Below are 10396 nucleotides of genomic sequence, written 5' to 3'. Positions count from 1 at the left end.
GTTTTTGTGAAGTTTTCAGTATTTAGTGCAACATCCATCCATCCATCCATCCATCCATTATCCATCCATCCATCATCCATCCATCCATCCATCCATCATCCATCCATTATCCATCCATCCATCCATCCATCCATCCATCCATCCATCCATCCATCCATCCATCATCCATCATCCATCATCCATCATCCATCCATCCATCCATCATCCATCCATCCATCCATCCATCCATCATCCATCATCCATCATCCATCATCCATCATCCATCCATCCATCCATCATCCATCCATCCATCCATCCATCATCCATCCATTATCCATCCACCATCATCCATCCATCCATCATCCATCCATCCATCCATCCATCATCCATCCATTATCCATCCACCATCATCCATCCATCCATCCATCATCCATCCATCATCCATCCATCATCCATCCATCCATCCATCATCCATCCATCATCCATCCATCATCCATCCATCCATCCATCATCCATCCATCATCCATCCATCATCCATCCATCCATCCATCATCCATCCATCCATCCATCATCCATCCATCCATCATCCATCCATCATCCATCCATCCATCCATCATCCATCCATCATCCATCCATCCACCATCCATCATCCATCCATCCACCATCCATCATCCATCCATCCATCCATCCATCCATCCATCCATCCATCCATCATCCATCCATCCATCCATCAATCCATCCATCCATCCATCCATCCATCCATCCATCATCCATCCATCATCCATCCATCCATCCATCATCCATCCATCATCCATCCATCCACCATCCATCATCCATCCATCCATCCATCCATCCATCCATCCATCATCCATCCATCCATCCATCCATCCATCCATCCTCTCATCCATCCTCTCATCCATCCATCCATCATCCATCCATCCATCCATCCATCCATCCATCCATCATCCATCCATCCATCCATCCATCCATCCATCCATCCATCATCCATCCATCCATCCATCCATCCATCCATCCATCATCCATCCATCCATCCATCCATCCATCCATCCATCCATCCATCCATCCATCCATCCATCATCCATCCATCCATCCATCCATCCTCTCATCCATCCATTCATCCATCCATCTTCTCTACCCGGAGCTTATCTGGAGCTTATCTGGAGCTTATCTCAGCGGTCTTTAGTGCAACATTAAATAAGAAAAAGTTGGGACAGCATGGAAAATGGAGTCATTCTTACATTTCCTTTCACTTTGATTTAATTATAGACAGTATGAACACAAATAATTCATGTTTGGTCCCATTAGCTTTATTCAGATTGTTAATATTCATTAAGCGCTACCAGAACAGGGGCGTCCCTGTCTATCTTCAAGAAGCTCCTGAAAACCCAGCTCTTCAGAGAGCATCTCCTATCCCAGCACTTACCTTGTACTTCCCTCCCCCCTCTATCTCTGCACTTTATCTTTCTGCTCTTCCTTCTATGCCTGCACCCTATCTCTACTCTGTCCCCTCTGACAGAGTCGGACTCCTGGGTTCCTTCTATGGAGCTTATTGTTAGCTTATTGTTAGCTTATTGTTAGCTTTTATAAAGCTGTTATATCTTCATTTGTAAGTTGGATAAAAGCGTCTGATAAATACAGAAACATAATGTTTACATTTCAGATCAAAAAAAGGTGGGACAGTAAAGCTTTAACACTCTGTAATGTTTCTATTCCTTCTCATAACACGTAAAGCAACACCACAGATGTTTGTGAACCCTAAAACTACGAGAATGGTCTCCATGGAAGGGTGTGCAGAAAAAAGGCTCCTAACTCAAGGGATGAACCAGTGTTGTGTCGACACAGAACAGACAACTTAGCAAAGAAGCCATTTTAAACTGGATCTTTAGGCTCTTTGTCACAAAGACACATCATTTGTTCCCATTTCTTTAGCTGCATCTATGAAAAACAGCAAAGAAAACACAGTTTGACAGACAGAAAATAGGATTTCTGCAGCAACAAGGTGATTCCCAAAGAGCTATTAGCTGAAAACTTGGCATATCTCAGCATGGTGTGCAGTGTGTCCTTAAAACATTTGAGGAAACTGGACAAGTGGAGGACAAAAGAAGAAGTGTCAGGCCTAAAAAACTATCTCCAGCAGATGAACAGGATCTGAAAGTGATGTCCTTAAGAAAGAGGAAAAAATCCAGCTGTGACCTGACAGGACCTGAGAGATGCATCTGGACCTTCAGCTGATCCATCTACTGTTGGCCCAAGCCTCATCAGAAATGGTCTCCATGGAAGGGTGGCTGTCAAGAAGCCGTTCTTAAGGAAGGGAAACAGGGAGAAAAGGCTGAGCTGTGCCAAATGACACAAGAAGTGGACTGAAAATCAGTGGCAACAGGTCTTATGGAGGGATGAATCCTCCCCAGAGCCCGGACCTCAACATTATTGAAGCAGTGTGGGATCATCTGACAGAGAACGGAACAAAAGGCAGCCCACATCCAAAGAAGAGCTTTGGGATGTCCTTCAAGAAGCCTGGAGAACTATTCCTGAAGACTCCTTAAAGAAATGACAGAAAGCTGGTCTCAGAGGGTTCAGGCTGTGTTGGAGAATAAAGGAGCTCAGACCAGAGATTCACTTTAAAGCTGCTGAGAACTGAGAAAAAACTCTGTTTCTGCCTCAGATTCTGGGTTTATGTTCAGGTTTGATCATGTTTCAGTGAATCTCTGCAGCTGCTTCCTGTTTTTATTCGTATATTTGGTGATGCTGAGCTCAGTTTTATGATGATGAAGCATCTCTCCACGGAGCGAAGACGTATTAACTCAATAACAAAGTCCAGATCTCAATCTAATTTCACAGTTTTGGTGTAAACTCAACTGTACAGAACAATTAAAACCTGACTGTCCTCAAAGAATTCAAGCTGAGGAGCTAAAACACTTTAAAAGTACTTCTTCCTTTTCTGAAACATAAATTTGACATTAATTACAACTCAGTTATTTTCCTTTGACTTTTGCATCCATCCCAGTGGTTACTCTTTGTTTTCTTCTCCAGGTGTTCCAGCTGTGATCTTTTCCACCGGCAGCCCCGTCGCTCTCCTCCCGGCCTGTGCTTCCCGCGTTCGGCCTGCAGGGGGCGCCGCAGCCCGCTCTCCTCTCCGCGGTGAGTGTGAGGCTTCCCCCGCTAAAAAGCTGCGGGAGGCGGCTGGAAGCTGTAAAGGCTTTCCAGCAGCCAGAGGAGGAGGAGGAGGATGAAATGATGCGTCCGTCGCCGCGGAGCTGATCTCAGTTCAGTGCGTCTGAGCTGAAACTGGAAACTTTTGGATGTTTCTCTTCCTCTGCAGCTTTTTCTGCCTCTGAAAAGGTAAAACCAGAGAAACTCTTTTCTTCTTGTGGCTGCAGCTGTCTGAGGTTTGATTTAAAACATCTAAAAGCATCTTCATGCACTGCTTTGTTCTGATGATTCAGTTTAAATATGAATCAGAGGCTTTTAAAAAGTTGATTTTCTTCTGAAAACCAGAGATATTTTTTATTCTTGGATGGATTATTTTTGCTTTCAGCTTTACAAACTGCTGAGTTTTAAGTGCAGAGAAGATGAGGATGAAGGCGGCTGTTTGATGAGTTTTAACTGCTGAAACATTCCCCGGTGAGGTGATGTTTTAGGGGTAAATAATGTTCTGTGTGGACAGCTCAATGCTGCTTATTGTGTTGTGCTTTCAGCTGAATGCGATGCCTTTGGGGAACAGCTGTTGGATCTTATTGCTGCTGTTTGTCTTCACTTGCTTTGTGTGTTTCTTGGGATCAGTAAAATAGATTATTGCAAAGAAACCACAGCGATGAGTAGCACCAGCACCTTTCAGCCTGCATCCTGGCGTCTCGTTTCAGCTGAAGAATAAGAAAAACACAACGTAATAAATCACCTGAACACATCACAGCTTCACTGACATCTGTTCAGAGCACTGGTCCAACATTAGGAAACCTTTTTGAGAAGAGTTTTATGGTTTTATCTCTGATCTGTTTTGTAATTTTCTGAAATCTAATTCAGTTTTATTGATTCTGTGAAATGTTCTGATGTCTCAAAGTGTCTCTTTGACTGTTTCTCAGGCAGAAAGGAAAGTCTGATGGATGAGTTCTCATGTTGAACCACTAAAAATCACAAATGCATGGTTTGATATTCCCTGGATAGAGTCTTTTCATATTCTTTTTACCACATTAAGGTTGTGAATTTAGTGAGGAAGCAGAGCAGAATGATCTCATTGTGCTGATATGATAAGATGGGGGGAGTTTTCTGTGGTTTTGCTCAGAAAGGGAACCAGGTTGTGTTTAACCCGGGTGGAAGGAGCACATTGAGGCTCTTAAACCAGCCAGCATGTCCTCCACATAGAAGGCAGAGGACCAGGACTTGGGCTGAGGCAGCTGAGGTGGTTAAAAAGCTTCCAGGCGGTTCTGGGGATGAGAGATTCAGCCCGAGATGCTGCTTCAACCTGTCACTGCAACAAGCTGCTGTTCCAGCATGATCTGACCTCAGATCTGCTGCTATTGTGCCAAAGCTTAGAAGCACTGAAGCCCTTCACAGAGTTTCGGTTTTCAGCTCAGGACCCTCCACAATAAACTCAATGACTGACCGTCGTTTTCCCAAAAATGATCAAATATCCCAGAGAAGAAAGCAGTTCCTGTGGAAGATCTCTGCATGTCCCCTTGTGGATGTCCACCACAGCAGTTTTTTCCTCTTCCAGATTTGTTTCCTGTTAGGACAACTACTTCTTCTACTGAAATAAAACCGCTAACAGCGTGGCCTATACCGCCCCCTCTGGTGACACCCCACAGCTGCATTTGTTCACTTCAAACCGGTTAATCTGCTTCCAGATTTGTTTCCTGTTAGGACAACTACTTCTTCTACTGAATTAAAACCGCTAACAGCGTGGCCTATACCGCCCCCTCTGGTGACTCCCCACAGCTGCATTTATTCACCTCAAACCGGTTAATGGAAACGTGTCTGATTCACATTTCCTTCTTTGGCTTTTCAACAGATCATTTTAGATTTACTTTGTCAGGGAATGAAACCCGAAAACTGCAACTTGTGTTTGATTCAGTCGTCTAAACATATCATAAACATATATAACGTCTATATCTCCAAAGTCTTCATTCAGATGCTGCCCAAACTGGCTTTTTGTGGATTACAGCGATGCCATGTTTCATCAGCTGTGTGACTGTAGTTTGCACAGAATCTGCACAGAATCTGCACAGAATCTGCACAGAATCTGCACTTTCAGAACTCTGAAACACAGTTTAACGGCTCAGCATTTTATGTCAATTATCACTCAACAGAAACGAATAGTCAGCAGATGAAAAAGACCAAACTGAGAGAAGTTCACAGCTTCAGGTTATTGATAATTCCAGTCCAACGCTCTGCATCACGCACTGAATTTCTTCTTATTTTTTTATGAGTCAGAGAGTTAAAAATGATGGGTTTAAATAATGTATTAAGCTGCTGGTGCAAACTGCAAACTTGTCCCCAAACATTCAGGGAAGGATCTTTGCTGTTTGTTGGCATTTTGTTGCACTTGTTCAAAAACTGATACGAATAAACGGCACAGATGCAGTGACTGTTGCTGTTTTTAAGCCACAGACTGAATGATGAATGAACTCCTGTTTTTTTTCTGTCCAGCCTTGAACGCAGCACAATGGCACATTTTTAATCTTTGATTTGATGAGACTCTTTCCTCGTAAAAACAAACCCGTGGATCATGTGTTCGTGAAACGATGTTTGGCTAGAACATGCGACCTCTAGTGGCTGTGGAAACAACTGCATGTGAATTGGGCCATGAAAAGTGACATATTTTGCCCCTTTTAACAATTTCACACAGTTTTCTGAAGCCTTATTGAGATTTGTGCTCAATCCCGCCCTTTTAGATCAATGCTATATGCTAAACCTGGACATCTGTTGTTTAATTCAATGCAGTAACACAGACATAATGAAGCTGTTCCTCCAGTCAGAAACACTCCAGCTCTATATATAGATACAGATAGTTACTCTATTGATCCCAGAGGGAAACAGGTTAGCAGTTAGCTGTAAGTTAGCAGCAGATGCTAGCAAACAATGCTTTCTCATCAGCAGTAATGGACCAAGCCGGAGATGTGCACAGCGTAACTCGTAGTAATGCATGTGAACCGTTAATTACTGCGTTTAAACATTTTGGATATATTAACCTCATTAAACAGTTGTACCTGGAGACCTCCATCTTTATCAGAAACATGCCGATAATGTAACGTTAGCACAGCGAGAGTGAGGAGAGGACCGGTGCTGTGTTGGAAACACACCTTAAACACAGCTGCAGGTTGTCTGAGTTACAGAACGGAACCGTTCAGCTAGAAAGCTTCAGCTAACAAAGTAATGTGGGAACAATAATGTTCATCTTTCAGAAAGGAACAGCAGTAACTCCTTAGAAGTTGGTGTACGTCATCTTCATTAGCTAAGCTGCTAGCATTAGCTGCTGCTAAAGGAGGAAATAAATCAGTAAATAAACCATGAGGAGTTATTTCATTAGCTAAGCTGTTAGCGTTAGCTGCTGCTAAAGGAAGAAATAAATCAGTAAATAAACCATGAGGAGTTATTTCTCAGATGCTTCCATTTCCCTGCTCTGAAGTTCAGGCTCTGAGAGTTGGAACTGATCCTCTTTGTGGCTCAGTTCCTTCAGTCCAGCGTTGAACTGGACCAAGTTGTTAAAACAGTGGGATGAAAAGTGTTTGCTGCACATTCACAGTCTTTAGCTAACTCTGCTGGAACATTAGCCTCAGATATAGTTTATCCACTGGGCTCTTATATCCTCTGAGGCTGCTGCTGGATGGAAGATGCATGCTCCTCAGTGCAGCTGACAGCAGAACATTTCCACCAGAAGCTGGCTTCATCCGTCCAGCAGGGTGGAGGGGGGGGGGGGGGGGGGGGGGGGGGGGGCTTAGCAGAGGAGGCGGGGCCAACTTAAGGAGTGACGTACTTTAGGAATTAAAATCAGAACGGCTCGTTAAATGAGGAACTTTCACACAAAGGGAACTAAATAAATACTAGGGTTGTGTTTTTGGGGAGTTTTACACCTGCTGGTGACCTCAGACGCCCTGATATATGCTCCCAGGAACAGGAAGAAGGAGTTTTACACTTCAGACGCTCTGATATATGCTCCCAGGAACAGGAAGAAGGAGTTTTACACTTCAGACGCTCTGATATATGCTCCCAGGAGCAGGAAGAAGGAGTTTTTACTGAATATGTCTCCTTTAAGTGAATGCCAATGAAAGTTGGTTTGTATGGTAAATAAAATCTGGAGTAGAAGTTGTGTGCACTATGGTGGTTTGGTTTGGTTTGTTTGTCAGGTTTATGGGGTAATTTTGATATTTTTTGTTTAGTTCTCTGAGCTTTTTTTTGTGGTCATTTTGGTTTTATTTATGCATGGTGCATCTCTCCCTGAATTACAGACAGGAACTCTGTAAGCATCTGGACTGACAGCTGGGCTAACTGTGAAGGTGACGGTGGAGAATGTGTTCGGCGAGGACACGATGATACAAAGAAGAGTCGAGTGGTGAAGGTTGAAGGTAGTTTTTGTCCCTGAGGTGTCTGCAAACTGCAGCTCATTAAAACAGGAAACAGTCACACATCCACCGAGGAGAGAAGCAGAACCTTAACTTCATTACTATCATCAGCTCATGTATGACTCCCCATCATTTATTGCACGCTCGTTATCGTGTCTTTATTAATTTAACTAAACATTCGTAGGTGACCTGAATCTCAAAGCAGTCACACGGACTAACAGTGAGATCTTTGCTTGTTAGTGCTGTCCTGATGCATGTGTGTGTTTCATTATGATGGGAAAAGCATTTGAAAATGAGGACTGTGAGAAATGAAGCGGCTCCCTGCAGGCTGGGAGTCAAGGTGCCGCTGTGGAGCTAATAAGCTGCCAATTAAATGTATCTTAATGATATGAGAGAATATTAAATCTTACCTGGAGCCACACTTTCATGCTGAAGCTTTACTTTCAGTGTGTTTCGTTGGTCCTCTGTGGCTCTTTAATAACAGGTGTACAGACCTGAAACCAGCTTCTCTTTTCCATCTGTGATGTTCTGGTTGTAAACTGTGAATAAGATTAGCACAGAGAGCTAACTGTAACCTGGTTATTCACTCTGACAGCACAGAAGTGGATTCTGCTGTCACTTTAATTTATTATAGGACAGAAAAGAAAGGATGACCTCTTTTCCTTCTGTAGCTGCTGTTTTAAATCTGTCCGAAGCTTCAAAGTTTACCCAAACTTACCAAAAAGATGGAATGTAGACTGTGATCTGAGCGAAAAACACGTTTAATACAAAAGACTTTAAACCTAAATATTGCTGCAGATAAATATTTACTGAATGAAGAGTTGTCAGTCTGTGTTGTCGTACACGTTCATGTCTGGGACCTCCCTGAGCTGAAAAGGTTCCAGATTTACCTCCATTCCTCAGCTTATAACCTTCCTACAACAGGGGAAGGAAGGTAATAAGCTGAGGGTCCGTCCATCATCTTCCTCTCATCTGAAGTCGGGTCACACAGCCAACAGGTCCAGCAGGAAAACCCATCCATCCCTCTCCAGCTCCTCCTGGGGGTCCTGAGGTGTTCCCAGGCCAGATGGGATATATAATCCCTCCAGAGAGTTCTGGTTCTGACCCGGGGCCTCCTCCCAGGAGGCATCATAACCAGAGGAACCACCTCAGCCGACTCCTTTCTACGTGGAGGAGCAGCGGCTCTACTCCGAGCTCCTCCCGGATGATTAAGCTCCTCCCCTGGATGGTGGAGCTCCTCCCTCCGGACGATTAAGCTCCTCCCCTGGATGGTGGAGCTCCTCCCTCCGGATGAATAAGCTCCTCCCCCGGATGATTAAGCCCCTCCTATTGGATCATGGAGCTCCTCCTTCTGGATGGTTAAACTCCTCCCCCCGGATGATGGAGCTCCTCCTTCTGGATGATTAAGCCCCTCCTCCCGGATGGTGGAGCTCCTCCCACGGGATGAATAAGCTCCTCCCCCGGATGATGGAGCTCTTCCCCCCGGATGGTGGAGCTCCTCCCCCTATCTCTAAGGCTGAGCCCCGCCCCCCTCTGAAGGAAACTCATTTCAGCCGCTTGTATCCAGGACCTCCTTCTTTGGGTCAGAACCCAGATCTGTGAGCTCAGGTGAGGGTTGGAACAAAGATGGAGCAGGAACCTGAAAGCTTCTCCTTCCGGCTCAGCTTCACCAAACGGACCGGAGCAGCGCCCTCATTACTGCTGACGAAGCCCCGATCCGTCTGTCCATCTCTGATCCAACTCACCATCACTGAGAACCAGAACCAGAGATGCTGAAACTGCTCCAGCTGAGGCAGAGACTCAGCCCGACCCGGAGGTTCAGAACCAGGTCCAGAGATGCTGAAACTGCTCCAGCTGAGGCAGAGACTCAGCCCGACCCGGAGGTTCAGAACCAGGTCCAGAGATGCTGAAACTGCTCCAGCTGAGGCAGAGACTCATCCCGACCCGGAAGTTCAGAACCAGGTCCAGAGATGCTGAAACTGCTCCAGCTGAGGCAGAGACTCATCCCGACCCGGAGGTTCAGAACCAGGTCCAGAGATGCTGAAACTGCTCCAGCTGAGGCAGAGACTCATCCCGACCCGGAGGTTCAGAACCAGGTCCAGAGATGCTGAAACTGCTCCAGCTGAGGCAGAGACTCAGCCCGACCCGGAGGTTCAGAACCAGGTCCAGAGATGCTGAAACTGCTCCAGCTGAGGCAGAGACTCATCCCGACCCGGAGGTTCAGAACCAGGGCCTCAGATCTGGAGGAGCTGCTTCACACTCAGCTGTGAACTGAAGGTCACGGCCTGAAGAAGCCAACAGAACCACAGAAAGCAGAGCTGTGACCCTGAGGTTCCCAAACCTGACGCCCTCCTCCCCCCCGACTGCACCTCCAGATCCTGCCCACAAGGATCGGTGAAACCTGGCAGCCCTGTTTTAAAGAAAAGACTTAAGATTCTATGAAATGCTAGGAATGTTCAACCTTTCTAGAAACTAGCAGCATACCTGACGCCTGTTGGGACAGCAGCTTGTTGCAGTGACAGGTTTAATATGCAGGTAACCACATCTGTCAGCTGATCTGCACCCGCCTCCAGAACCCGTCCAGGCCCTCAGGACGGTCCTCACCTGGTGTTGGTTCTCTTCTTAGAGAGTAACCCTGAGGTTTAAATCAAATAAAACTATACGTCACAAGCAAGCAGTTTATTTTTTGGTTTTAACCAAAATCTATTCTTCAGTGTTCATCTTTGCTTCAGATTAATAAAGAGCTACTTTTCTTTGATAATTCTTTTCTGTCACAAACAGACAGAAAACCTTTCATCGATCTGTTAAAAACACCGACATGGTCACATGAAACCTTTTAC

The 10396-nt window shown here is 45.2% G+C and overlaps 1 protein-coding gene across 1 annotated transcript in view; it reads left to right on the top strand.

Moving 5' to 3' along the window:
* The first annotated feature begins 3216 nt into the window (after nt 1–3216).
* cpne4a (copine IVa) overlaps nt 3217–10396 on the top strand; it is a 93817-nt gene continuing 86637 nt past the window's right edge. The window contains exon 1 of the mRNA XM_072393477.1: nt 3217–3339. The gene's annotated coding sequence lies outside the window, so the exon portion shown is untranslated. The remainder of the gene's footprint in view (nt 3340–10396) is intronic.

The sequence above is a fragment of the Leuresthes tenuis genome, unplaced genomic scaffold (genome assembly GCF_036924035.1).
Source record: "Leuresthes tenuis unplaced genomic scaffold, fLeuTen1.0.hap1 SCAF_10, whole genome shotgun sequence".
Classification (NCBI taxonomy): Eukaryota; Metazoa; Chordata; class Actinopteri; order Atheriniformes; family Atherinopsidae; genus Leuresthes; species Leuresthes tenuis.
Note: the sequence above shows the minus strand (reverse complement) of the source record. Positions and strands in the feature narration are given on the sequence as shown.